This window comes from Pleurodeles waltl, chromosome 8 (assembly GCF_031143425.1).
Source record: "Pleurodeles waltl isolate 20211129_DDA chromosome 8, aPleWal1.hap1.20221129, whole genome shotgun sequence".
Classification (NCBI taxonomy): domain Eukaryota; kingdom Metazoa; phylum Chordata; class Amphibia; order Caudata; family Salamandridae; genus Pleurodeles; species Pleurodeles waltl.
The window spans coordinates 28717933-28732112 of NC_090447.1; positions in this window are offsets into that span (position 1 = coordinate 28717933).

Genomic DNA, 14180 nt, shown 5'->3' on the forward strand with positions numbered 1-14180 from the left:
CCCTGCCCGCAAGAACATGGGCAGGGAAGGCATGTCTGCTCTCAATCGGTGGGAACTTTAAAAATGCTTCTTGCTCTTGCCGGGTGGGAGCAGACTTTCGTTTCCCTGCCCGCGCTCTTGTGGGTAGGGAATCTCACATTGCTCCCACCATGTGGAAGCACTAAAAAATAGATGCTTCTGCCGAGTGGGAGCAATGCTGCACCTGCAGGACCCAAGGTGGGTCCATGCGGTGAGCAAGCAGGGGCCCTCGGGCTCCCTCTGTGAGCCCCAGCGTAATCACATTTAAGGCCCCAGGGAATGGGGTCCCGAGGACCAATAATGGCTCAGAGAGAGTGGACATGCGCCCCCTTCCCCTTAAATGCCACGGGGATGAGATCCCCAAAGCACCTTGTGGATTGGGGACTGAGCCTGCGCGCCCCCTCCTCTTTAGAAATATGTTTTGGCCCAAGGGTATTGGGTCACTGTGGCCACTTTTGGCTGATTGTGGGGGGGCATGCGCCCCGTTTCCGTAAAATGGCCCTGGGGAATGGGTCCCCGGGTCTTTTAGTGGCTCACTGAGGAGGGCCGTGCACCTTCCTCCCCTTAATAAAAAAACAAAAGAATCTGAAGAATTTGCCCAAACGGTAGGGTAGGCTGCGTGATGGAAAATGAAGTACTGCAAAGAAGAGTTTTTTCAGTGCATTTACAAAATAGCAACACGCAGATAAGCCCCTGTTCATGCTTTACCATCAGGTCTAGTAAACGTATCTCCTTCTAACTAGATGAAAGAGTAAACTGATATGGGGGTTGTTTTGATTGACCAACTAAAAAAATTTACATTCAGAGACTGATCCTGGCCAAATTAAAAAAAACATCATTTATGTAATGTTTCCAAGTTATGTTGGCACAAAATCTGTTGTTGACATTCAGGAGAAAGCTTTTTTCAAAATCATACATATAAAGTATGGCCAGATTTGGTGCAAAAGAAGCGCCCAAGGCAATTCCCATGATTTGCATAAAGTATTCACAAAAGAATTTAAAGATTATTTTTTTTTGCACCGCCATGCTTTGTAGTTCAATAATAAATTCTTTGGGCACCGACATCAGGGCAGGAGGGGTATCAAGATTTTTTATTACATCTAACGCCTTTTGTTGAGCGTTGTTGGTATAAAGAGACTAGGGCCCTCATTACGACTTCGGCGGTCTTTTACACAGACCGCTGAAGCCGTGGGCGCCAGAAGACTGCCAGTGCTGGCAGTGTTCTGACAACCATATTACGAGTACTAAAGGATTTCCGCTACAATTTGGGGGGAAATCCTTCTGCAGGCGTGCTGTCGGTCGGCGGCGCAGAGGTGGTGTAGGTTTTGCAGGGGCACCTCTAAGATGGCCTCTGGGTACATTTTAAAACAAATCCAAAACTGGTACCAGTGGGGATTTATTACTCGAGTTGTTTGATACCAAACAACCCAGGGTTCAGAGTAGCCATAATGTAGCTGGGGAACTCGTAATGGCCAGTGTCCAGCACATGTACTTGCTATGGCTGTCCTGTACACTTACTATGGCTCAAGGTTTTATTAAGGACAAAGTAGGTCATTTGCATATGTGTTAGTGGACAGGGCACTCTTGGTGAGGGCCATGTCCGGTTTGCAACTTTTAAATACACCTTGTCATGCATTTGCAATAGCGGTCTGCAGGAGGCTGGTGTGGGGCCTCTCAGAGTGACACAATTGGTGTTGCAGTTCTGGGGAGCCTTGTTCAGTACCCATCCCTGGGTACCAGAGGTACCATAGAACAGGGACTCACAAGGGTGGCTGAAGTGCCCATACATAGTACAGTTTTGGGGAAAGAGATCTGGCCTTGGGAACCTGTTTAGCCGGGCAAAATGTGGGTGGGTAAGCATGCAAAATGAAGTCCCTTTCTCACAGGAGCAAGTCAGTAGACTGAGGAGAGGGGAGCCGGTCAGTAAACTGAGGAGAGAGGAGGCGGTGAGGAGACTGAGGAGGGGACCAGCATACCTTGGAAGTATAATTGCACCAGCGTACGAGAGGAGCACTACCTTGGTGAGCAAACGGTTGGACAACACCCTGAGGAGAAATTGTTGTGAATACTTTGAAATATAGATATGGGTTATTGGTAAAGTTATATTGGAGGGGCGTGGCCAAGATGGCGGCATGAGCGGACGCGTTTGTCCGAGCTCCGCCGCCCGGGCCCCAGAAAGCAGCCTTGAGACCCCGGAGATCATGGTCCCGGAGGGCCTGGAGGTAGCGGCAAGCTCCGCAGAGCAGGGGGCGCCAGAGGAGCTCGGAGACGCCCACTGCGGCGAGAGGTGGAGATGCGGTGCCGCACAGCCTGGGCCCGCGCGGGGAGCCAGTGAGCGTGGCCCGCCGGGCCCAGGCCTGGTAGCCCTGCGGCCGTAGGTGCAGTTGCGGCAGGGACATTCAGAGTCCAGGAGCGAAAGGGCAGCATTGGCTGGTGAAGCACGAGGCCTGGCGAGGCCTGGTCCCCTGAAGATACCGCGAGGTGGCCCTGGCTGGGTGATAGCGAGGTCGCAGAAGGGAAAAAGGAGTGATGGCGGCCTCCAGGTCTAAGCGGGAGCGATCAGTTAGAGAAATGCTGGCTGGAGCACGACCGGTGCCGGGGGGGGAGCTTCTGAAGGGCCGCCAGCGGCGAAGTCCCCAGAGATACGTGAGGAGATGGAGGAGGAAGAGGGGGTCCCCGTTACGAAGGGCTTTCTTACCTCCTTGTTCGATTCACTCCGGAGCGATATACAGGAACTCTGCAGGGACATCTCTCAGGAGGTGAAGGAGCTGCATGGGGGGGTTGCGTCCCTGGGAGACTGGGTTGCACAGATGGAGGACGGCGAGATATCCCGTGGCGACGAGGTGGTGGACCTGCAACAAGAGTTTGTCCGTCTTAGGGAGCAGCAGGACCTTCTGCAGATAGCAGTGTAAGACTTAGAGAATCGCTCAAGAAGGCATAATATTCGCATCAGAGGAGTTCCGGCTGGGGCAGAGAAGGAGGGCATTGGAGACTTTGTGGTGGCACTGTTTTGCTCGATACTTGGACTGGAAGAGATCAGGGAGATCACGCTAGATAGAGTTCAACAAATGGCCGTGCTGGTGGGGCCGGAGATCGTCCGCCAGATATTCTAGCCTGTGTCCTCAATTATGGGCTTAAAGAGAGTATATTGCAGAGGGCTCGCAATCTTCCACAGGTCCACTTCAGAGGGCATGCGCTCCAACTATTTCAGGACCTCTCAGTTCGGACTTTACAGCGGCGGCGAGAATTTGAGCCCATCACAGAGCATCTGTGAGCACATGATGTGTCTTACTCTTGGGGTCATCCGTTCCGCCTTGTCTTCTGATGGGAGGATCAGCTTCGACAGGTGAAGTCAATATCGGAGGCATATCGGATTTTGCGCCTGGAGGGTGACAGTCAAGATCCGGGTGTGAACGTCGGCTTGGCTGACAGAGATCGCCCGCGCTGGCGGCGGAAGGAGACGGAGGAAGCAGCAGCGACCTACAGCTTTGGAACAGATGTCGGAACGGCAGTCGGCGTTGAGCACCGTGGCTGCTGGGACCAGTGCTTAAGAGAGAGGCGGCCGAGGAGAGTTGGACTGCTATGGGTCGCGTTGCTTAAGGCCTTGTGGCCGTCTAAGAGGAGTCGTTGGACTTGGCTTGACAAACTTGGAGGGTTCTGCGGCCCTGTCGAGACTTTGCCTCTATGGAGATATGTGTGAGAGGACTTGTTTGCTTTAAGCACCTGTTGTGCGTAATAGTTTTTCTGTTGGTGTGCTTCCCTGAGATCCTGGTCATTGAGTTGCTTAGCGATATGGCCTTGTTGTTCGGATGGGTCAAGGTGTTGTCCTGGGCTATGGGGCTATGGTTCCGCTGCGGAGCTCCTCCTTTTCTGAGTGCTCTTCCCCTTCTGTTGCATGACTATTAAGTGCATAAGCTTAAATGTCCGCTGGCTTAACAGTCCGACTAAGAGGCTGGCGATCTTATCAGGCCTTGAGAGGTCTGGGAGCCATATCTGTTTGTTACGGGAGACACACTTATTGCATAAGGACACACATTGCATGCGCTCCAAGTGGTTCCCTAGACAATTTTGGTCTTCAGCTTCCACGAAACATTTCCGGGGAAGTAGTGGCCAAAATACATGAGGTACAGGGGAGGCTTCTGGCTATCAGAATAAGGCTCAGGGCTTTTTCCTTTACTGTTGCTTCCTTGTATGCTCCTAATACTCAGCAGGAAGCCTTCCTGAGACAGGCTGTCTCCCCAATCCTACATGCGCCGGATGGCGCCATTTTGGTGGGGGGAGATTTTAACTTGGTGATGGATAATGAGCTAGATCGCTCCGGTCATCGTTTGAGGCAGACGGGGGCATTGACAGTGGCAGGGCGTCAGTGGCTGACTGAGTGTGGTCTGGAGGATGCGTGGAGGAAGGTGCACCCCACGCTTAGGGATTATTCCTTTTACTCAGTGGCGACTAAGACGTATGCACGGCTCGACCTTTTTCTGGCGTTGCAGGAGCTCCTTTTCCGAGTTAGAGAGGCTACGATTGAGCCTCGGGCCTTGTCGGACCATGCTCCTATTATTGTAGAGGTCACTGTGGAGGTGGGCCGGGTGTGCGCTCCGGGCTGGCGCTTTAGAGACTCGTTGCTTCAGAATGGGGCAACGGTGGAGTCGCTCCGGCGTGCAATCATGGACTACCTGAGTTTTAACGATGACGGGAACATTTGTTTAATGACGCTCTGGGAGGCCTTGAAGGCGGTGGCGGGGGGGCAGGTGATGGCGCTGTCCGCTAGAGATAATAAAACAAGGAGAGAGAAGAGGTCAGAGCTGGAGCAAAGGGTGGCTGCACTAGAGCGCTCCCACAAGTCCACTGGAACACCCAGAATCTGGAGGGAGATGGAGAAGGTGCAGCAACAACTGAAACGCCTAGATTGGGACAGGGGGGAGTATGCAATAGCGCGTCTTAAGCATAAATACTATATTGGGAGCAACAGGTGTGGGAAGCTTTTGGCGCATCGGTTGTGAGCGGAGCGCGCAGCGTCGACGATAAAGTTGGTCCATTTCCCTTCTGGAACGGAAGCGAGAATGAGTGATCGGACTGCAGAGGCGTTTGCAGTGTTTTACCCGGGGCCTTATACAGCGGATGACCGGGGCGACGTGGCTCCAGATCCTTTTCTGGATGGCATAGCAATTACCCCTCTTGGGGAGCGGGAGGCGTCTTTATTGGATCAACCGGTAAGGGCGGAAGAGGTCATTTTGGCGATCTCACGCCTAAAGGAGGGAAGTCCCCCGGTCCCGACGGTTTTACGGCACTCTTTTACAAGACCGTCTGTGCGGAACTCGTGCCGCTTTTAGTGCGACTCTTTAATTCCTTCCGTGCGTCGGGAACCCTAGCGCCCAGTATGCTCGATGCTACCATTGCAGTTATACATAAGCCAGGGAAGGACCCAGAGGAGTGCGCTTCGTATAGGCCGATTTGGCGCCTGAATATAGATGATAAACTGTTTACAGGCATACTCACCCATCGCCTTAATTTCTACATGCCGGGTCTTGTGGACCCAGATCACGCAGGTTTCATACCGCACCACCAGTGCAGTGATAATACGAAGCGGCAGCTTCATTTGCTAGATAAAACGGATAGTTCTCGCCAGGAAGCACTCTTCCCCTCTATTGACGTGGAGAAGGCGTTTGATAGGGTTCATTGGCCGTATCTTTTTAGAGTGTTAGAGCGGTTTGGACTGGGCCCCGGCTTTATGACGTGGATTCGTTGTATCTACCAGTCCCCCAGGGCTGCGGTCCGAGTCAATGGTACGCTTTCCTTGCCGTTTCCAATCAGGCGAGGGACGAGCCAGGGGTGCCCGCTCTCTCCTCTCTTGTTTGCGCTATACATGGAGCCTCAGGCGCAGCGCCTACGAGATAGCTCTACAGTCTCTGGCATAAAGTTTGGTGGCGATCACCATCTCATCACCTTATATGCAGATTGTAAGGAAATGCCTCCTTGGCATGGTTACCCCCTGACTTTTTGCCTTTGCTGATGCCAAGTTTTGATTTGAAAGTGTGCTGAGGCCTGCTAACCAGGCCCCAGCACCAGTGTTCTTTCCCTAACCCGTACTTTTGTTTCAACAACTGGCACACCCTGGCATCCAGGTAAGTCCCTTGTAACTGGTACCGCTGATACCAAGGGCCCTGATGCCAGGGAAGGTCTCTAAGGGCTGCAGCATGTCTTATGCCACCCTCGGGACCCCTCACTCAGCACAGACACACTGCTTGCCAGCTTGTGTGTGCTGGTGGGGATAAAACGACTAAGTCGACATGGCACTTCCCTCAGGGTGCCATGCCAACCTCACACTGCCTATAGGTATAGATAAGTCACCCCTCTAGCAGGCCTTACAGCCCTAATGCAGGGTGCACTATACCATAGGTGAGGGCATAAGTGCATGAGCACTATGCCCCTACAGTGTCTAAGCAAAACCTTAGACACTGTAAGTGCAGGGTAGCCATAAGAGTATGTGGTCTGGGAGTCTGTCATGCACGAACTCCACAGCACCATAATGGCTACACTGAAAACTGTGAAGTTTGGTATCAAACTTCTCAGCACAATAAATGCACACTGATGCCAGTGTACATTTCATTTTATTGTAAAATACATCCCAGAAGGCATCTTAGAGATGCCCCCTGAAACCATACCCGACTACCAGTGTGGGCTGACTAGTTTTAGCAGCCTGCCACACACCAGACATGTTGCTGGCCACATGGGGAGAGTGCCTTTGTCACTCTGTGGCTAGTAACAAAGCCTGGCACTGCAGGCACTGTAACACCTGGCAGTGAGCCTCAAAGGCTCACCCCCTTTGTTACAGCACCCCAGGGCACTCCAGATAGTGGAGTTGCCCGCCCCCTCGGGCCACAGCCCCACTTTTGGCGGCAAGGCCAGAGGAGATAATGAGAAAAACAAGGAGGAGTCACTGGCCAGTCAGGACAGCCCCTAAGGTGTGCTGAGCTGAGGTGACTGACTTTTAGAAATCCTCCATCTTGCAGATGGAGGATTCCCCCAATAGGATTAGGGATTTGCCCCCCTCCCCTCAGGGAGGAGGCACAAAGAGGGTGTAGCCACCCTCAGGGCTAGTAGCCATTGGCTACTAACCCCCCAGACCTAAACACACCCCTAAATCGAGTATTTAGGGGCTCCCAGAACACAGCAAGATAGATTCCTGCAACCTAAGACGAAGAAGGACTGCTGAGCTGAAAAACCTGCAGAGAAGACAGAGACACCAACTGCTTTGGCCCCAGCTCTACCGGCCTGTCTCCCCACTTCAAAAGAACTGCTCCAGCGACGCGTTCCACAGGGTCCAGCGACCTCTGAAGCCTCAGAGGACTACCCTGCATCTAAAAGGACCAAGAACTCCCGAGGACAGCGGCTCTGCTCCAAGGAAGAAGCATCTTTGCAACAAAGAAGCAACTTTGAAAGAACACATGTTTCCCGCCGGAAGCGTGAGACTTTGCACTCTGCCCCTAGACGCCCCCGGCTCGACTTGTGGAGAAACAACGCTACAGGGAGGACTCCCCGGCGACTGCGAGCCCGTGAGTAGCCAGAGTCAACCCCCCTGAGCCCCCACAGCGACGCCTGCAGAGGGAATCCAGAGGCTCCCCCTGACCGCGACTGCCTGCTTCTGAGAACCCGACGCCTGGTAAGGCCACTGCACCCGCAGCCCCCAGGACCTGAAGGATCCGACCTCCAGTGCAGGACCAACCCCCAGGTGGCCCTCTCCCTTGCCCAGGTGGTGGCTACGCCGAGGAGCCCCCCCCCCCCCCTTGCCTGCCTGCATCGCTGAAGAGACCCCTGGGTCTCCCATTGAACTCCATAGCCTGTTTGCACACTGCACCCGGCCGCCCCCGTGCCGCTGAGGGTGTACTTTTTGTGCTGACTTGTGTCCCCCCCGGTGCCCTACAAAACCCCTCTGGTCTGCCCTCCGAAGACGCGGGTACTTACCTGCTGGCAGACTGGAACCGGGGCACCCCTTCTCCATTGAAGCCTATGCGTTTTGGGCACCACTTTGACCTCTGCATCTGACCGGCCCTGAGCTGCTGGTGTGGTAACTTTGGGGTTGCTCTGAACCCCCAACAGTGGGCTACCTTGGACCCAACTTTGAACCCTGTAGGTGGTTTACTTACCTGCAAAACTAACAAACACTTACCTCCCCCAGGAACTGTTGAAAATTGCAGTGTGTCCAGTTTTAAAATAGCTTATTGCCGTTTGTGTGAAAACTGTATACGCTATTTTGCTAATTCAAAATTCCTAAAGTTCCTAAGTGAAATACCTTTCATTTAAAGTATTGTTTGTAAATCTTGAACCTGTGGTTCTTAAAATAAACTAAGAAAATATATTTTTCTACATAAAAACCTATTGGCCTGGAATTGTCTTTGAGTGTGTGTTCCCCATTTATTGCCTGTGTGTGTACAACAAATGCTTAACACTACCCTCTGATAAGCCTACTGCTCGACCACACTACCACAAAATAGAGCATTAGAATTATCTCTTTTTGCCACTAACTTAACTCTAAGGGGAACCCTTGGACTCTGTGCATGCTATTTCTTACTTTGAAACAGTACATACAGAGCTAACTTCCTACACAGATGATGTGATCCTTACCCTGGCGGAGCCCGCGACATCGCTGCCTGCACTTATGGAGATACTTAAAGGTTCGGCCGGGTCTCAGGATTCCGGGTGAATATGCAGAAGTCACAGGTCCTTAGTCGATTCATAAGCCCGGAGCATGAGGAGGTGCTGAGGGCCCGTTACCCCTTTCTTTGGTCGTCTGCGCGGCTTTCTTACTTAGGGGTCGAACTGGCGCCTTCTGCTGTAAAGACGGCAAGCTTGAACTATACAAAGTTAGTTCATCAAGTGAAGCGGGGCCTGGAGGCTTGGGGGAGACTAAAACTGTCCTGGCTGGGCAGGGCGGCGGAGCTAAAAATGACAGTTTTTCTACGTATACTGTATGTGTTCCAGGCGCTTCCCCTGACCCCACTGCCCCGGACGATAGTGACTCTTCAAGCGGCGGTTATGAGATTTGTCTGGGAGGGTCGTCTGGCGCGTCTCCTGCGACGAGTCCTGTATCGCTCTAAGGGAGAGGGCGGGCTGGCGGTTCCCTGCATCCTGCGATATTATCAGGTGACACAGTTGCGTTTCCTTTTAGAGTGGAGTCGCCCACTTACTGAGAAACAGTGGTGCTTTATGGACCAGGCGGAGGCGGCCTCTCATATATGGAAGGAGCCCTGGCTCCGGCGTCGACGCGGGGGGGGGGGGGGGGGGGACTCTATTCTTTCCCGATCATGGGAGCGGCGTTGCGCATATGGGATGCAGTGGCGGGCCGGTTGGGGTTGACAACGTTTCCGTCTCCGATGACAACCATAGGTGCGAATCCTGACTTTGAACCGGGGCTACACATGGAGGGTTTGCGACGTTGGCATGAGGGAGGCTGTGAGAGGGTGGGGAGCATTTTTGATGAGCAGGGGGTGTGATCAGATGAGAGAGACATATGGCTTGACAGAGGCGGATAGGATGATGTACTATCAGATCTGGCACTGGGCCCTGTTGCCAGCTGATAGGCCGTTAACACCATTTGAGAAATGGCTCCTGATGAAGAAGGATGATAAACGAGTAATTTCAGAGCTTTACAGGCTTTTACAGGGGAGGGGCGCCCGCCTAAATCTAAGGGACAGTTGAGATGGGAGAAGGAGCTGGAAAGGGAGCTTTCTGACGAAGAGTGGGACAGTATCTTTTATAGAATACATCAAACGACCTATAATGCGGCAGGGACGGAGACAGCATATAAGGTGACCTCCTACTGGTACTACACCCCAGTAAGGATACACACATGGGACCCCACTAGATCTAACCTCCGTTGGAGGGGCTGTGGGGGAAGGGGTACACTTGTGCATTTATTATGGCATTGCCCCAAGCTCCATAAATTTTGGGAGAGTATTTTGGACGGGGGTGATACAGCGTTCGACACTACGATTCCTAGATTTCCATCATATATCTTGCTGGGTCTGCCTAATCCCCTCACATTTCCTGTGTGAACGCTGAAAGGGCGGCAGATGGCCTTGGCCCTTAATGCGGCACTGCAGCTGATCCTAGCCTTGTGGGGCACAGACAGAGTATCGACATATGTATCTTGGCTGCAGAAACTGTGGTTTATTCTGGCGATGGAGAAGCTTACTCTGGCCTCTCAGCAGAGGATAGGTGACTTGACCACTTTGTGGAGGCCGTTCCTTCAGATTTTATCCACAGAATTTACTGAGTTAACATGCCCTGCTTATCTGCGAGTACTAGGGCTGACCTGAACTATTGGGTGTGTGCCTGTCTGGCGGGATCCTGCGGAGAGTGGGGGCAATGCGGGGGGTGGTGCGGAGGAACGGAGAGATGAAAGGATGGGGTCTTTCAAGGGAAGCACTGTTAATGTTTTATTTGTTAAGTATCTGTTATGTATTACAATGTATGAGGTTTGCTTTGCAACGCCTCAGACCTCTGCGTGAGGAAGAGACTTATAGGGGGTCCCTTTTGTTAGGACCACAAGAGGGACGGTTTCATGGGGGCCAATTGAGAGCTTTTGAATAAGAGGTCTTGCATTGTGTTTATCATACCATGATGTGTTGTACTTATATGTTGATATGTTTACATCGATAAACAGATTTGATCCATAAAGTTATGTTGGAGGCCATAAATCTACCGTTTAAAGGGGGTGGATTAAGGAAGGATTGAAATAACTGAGGGAAAGATGCCTGCAGGCAGATACTGCGTTACACGGATTCTCACACATTGCTGTTGTAGGCAAGGGTTTGGTATCGGTTTTCCCCTTTGAGTAAACCCCTGGGGTCCAAGATTTGCTCTGTGATTGTCCTTGTTAGACCTTCCTAAGCAGTTCTCCCAACAGTAATTTATAGGCATTGGTAATTTTGTGACTCTTTTCCTGATGCCTTCCTTGTGAGAAGCTTGTGCCTGCTATGGTGGGTCTGAGATGGTTTTGGTGATGAGCTAGCGATAAGGGTTTTAAGTCTGATTACTTTTTCTTAATGAACCCATGCCATAGGTTCCATCTGTTTATTATGAAAAACGACAATGTGTGCAGTAGGACTGACTTATTGAGAGGATCATATGTTAAAGCCAAGAGGCCTAGGGCGGATTCTTATCACACTGTGTTATGCCAGCACACAGTTTTTTTGGTTAGATGGCCACTCCGGATTACTGTAATAGACACGCATTTTAATGTTGGTTGCCTCTGCAGACAACATCTTGAAGATTTGCACTGGGATAATCCTTGAAAGACCGTGGCAGGACGACATAGCAGGGGTGTTTTTTTTCCAGGCCTTGGCAGTCCTGCAGGGCCGCAGATGGGTGAGTGGCTGAATGCAAGAATGACTGGGTGGCAAGTGAATCTATGCGTTCAGTCCTTGTCAGATCAGCAATGTGGATGGCCCCGGTCCCTGTGGGTGGTATGTTGATACCAGACCACCCCTTGCAGTGTTAGACCACCCCCCACTTAAGTTCAGCCCTGGGTCGCCCCTCTTTGTGCGCACCCTGCACCTGTAGGGTGCAGTCCTGTGTTTGCCCAGCCTCTGCACACATGCATACGTGCACAGTGCAGCAGCCTAGTTATGCACCGTCCCTCCGTGTAACACCCGCTAACAGGCTGTGTCGTGTGCATGCACACGTGCTCTGCACATGCATACGTGCTGCACATCCCGCCAGACGACACTGCTTGCATGCACATGTGGACACCGTGGCCCATATTTATACTTTTTTTAAGCGCCGCATTTGCGCCGCTTTTTGACGCAAAAGTGGTGCAAACGTACAAAATACAATGGTATTTTGTAAGTTTGCGCCAATTTTGCGTCAAAAAACGACGCAAATGCAGCGCTAAAAAAGTATAAATATGGGCCTGTATCTTTAATATTCCAGTATAGCGCCCAGAAGTTGACACCAAACACAGGAAACATTGAAATACCACGGCTGGTAGATCAGTCCGCTGAATAGGTTTAGGAGTCTGTAACATGGAGGCGAAGCGGTCGCTCATCCTGGCTGGGCTGGCTCAGCAGTTTATCATTTGGGGTCGAGAGAATGAGAAGCATTGGGTTAGGTAAATGTACAACCTGGCATCCTTCAGAAGACTAGAAATGTTAACATAATGTTCAAGCGGGACAAGTGAGGAAGAAGATGAGTTAGTTTAAACCCTGCAGTCGACTCAGCCATAGGTGGTGAGACCTTCTCTGCCTCCCTAATTTGGACCTCCCTCCCGCCTCACCCAACCCGCTCCTGGGCTTTCCACAAAGCTCGTGGCCACCGGCAGGAACGTCAGATGTACCCCGAAAACGAAGCAGGGGTGTGTAACTTCCTCTGAATGGCTCAGGCGCCCCCAGAACTCTCATGAATAAATGCGAATATTCGCAGTGAGGTGCGCTTTCTGGCAGAAAGCGACGGTGAATGAACTTACAGCTTCTCCCTGACCTGCAGCGTCTTCAGTGCGCTATGACGCGCTGGTTGTGTGGTAAATGTGTGCTGATTGGGAGGTCAGTAAATGTAAAGTTTATACTGAGGACGTGTGTTGTTTCCGTGTGTGGTTGTGTTTAGTGTGGGAGGTCAGTAAATGTAAAGTTTATACTGAGGACGTGTGTTGTTTCCGGGTGTGTTTGTGCTTTGTGTGTGAGGTCTGTTAATGTAAAGTTTATACGGTGTGAGGAGGTGTGTTCTGTGTGTGGTGACTGACAGGGTGTTCTACTTTCCTGCTTTTATCTCATAACCGAGCTTACAGAACCGCTCTGGAATGCACTTCTGAGTTTAAAGAAGACATTTATAGTTATTATTACTTCACCAGGAGGTTCCCGAGAGACGAAATTAGTAGATTGCCAACACACGTTCAAAAGTAGCCGCAGCAATGAAAGCAAAACATATCAAAGTACTTCTCAGTTGCAATGAACACTGCAAATACATGTGATTATATTATAGCATAACTTCAAAGCAAAGCATAAAAGTCAAAGTTGCATCACTGTAGGGCCTATTACTGCTTCATCTTTCTGGAGTCTGCAAGCTGACGACTCAGGTCAACTGCGAGAAAGAGATTTTCTACGCAAACGGGAGACAGGCAACTGACGTCTCTGTTCCGGTCTGAAGTCAAGCAGATGCAATCTAACTAACTCTGCCGTTGTCCAGAGCCATCGTTCCAAAAACGTGCCCCCTCCTCTCAGACTCGGAAAAACTAAGCAAGCCTTTGGAGACTGGCCAGATCTCCTAGACCCCTCTTCTTCCCAAGGCTGAGAAGAAAGGAAAACACCAAGGGCCTGATTAAGGTACCGTCCTCGAATGACCGCACCGCGGTCAAAAGGCCTGCGGCGGGCATTTAAACATTTCCGCTGGGCCGGCGGGCGCTCTCCAAAAGAGCCGGCGGAGTTGCAGGGGTGCGACGGGTGCAGTTGCACCCGTCGCGTATTTCAGTGTCTGCTTAGCAGACACTGAAATACTTTGCGGGGCCCTCTTACGGGGGCCCCTGCCGTGCCCATGCCATTGGCATGGGCACGGCAGGGGCCCCCAGGCACCCCCTACCGCCATCCTGTTCCTGGCGGGCGAACCCCCAGGAACAGGATGGCGGTAGGGGGTGTCAGAATCCCCCATGGCGGCGCAGCAAGCTGCGCCGCCATGGGGGATTCTAAGGGCAGCGGTAAACCGGCGGGGGACCGCCGGTTTGCCTCTTCTGACCACGGCCAAACCGCCGCGGTCAGAATGCCCTGCGGGGCACCGCCAGCCTGTCGGCGGTGCTCCCACCGACCCTGGCCCCGGCGGTCTTAGACCGCCGGGGTCAGAATGACCCCCCAAATGTACTCTCTCTTATCAGCTATAGTCTGGTGCGAAAAACACAGCCTGCTCTATCACGTGGAAAAACACAGCTTGGAAAAACACAGCTCATCTGCAATGTCTAACCCCACGTTAAAGCCAATAGGTAGCTAATCTAAATATCAAATGTAATGTCTAATGCCATGTCAAAGTCAATAGGCAGCTAAACTGAATACAGAATGTAATGGCTAATGCCCCGTCAAAGCCAATAGGCAGCTAACCCAAACACAGAATGTAATGGCTAATGCCATGTTAAAGCCAATAGGCAGCTAAACTGTACACAACATGTAATGTGCTACTGGTGA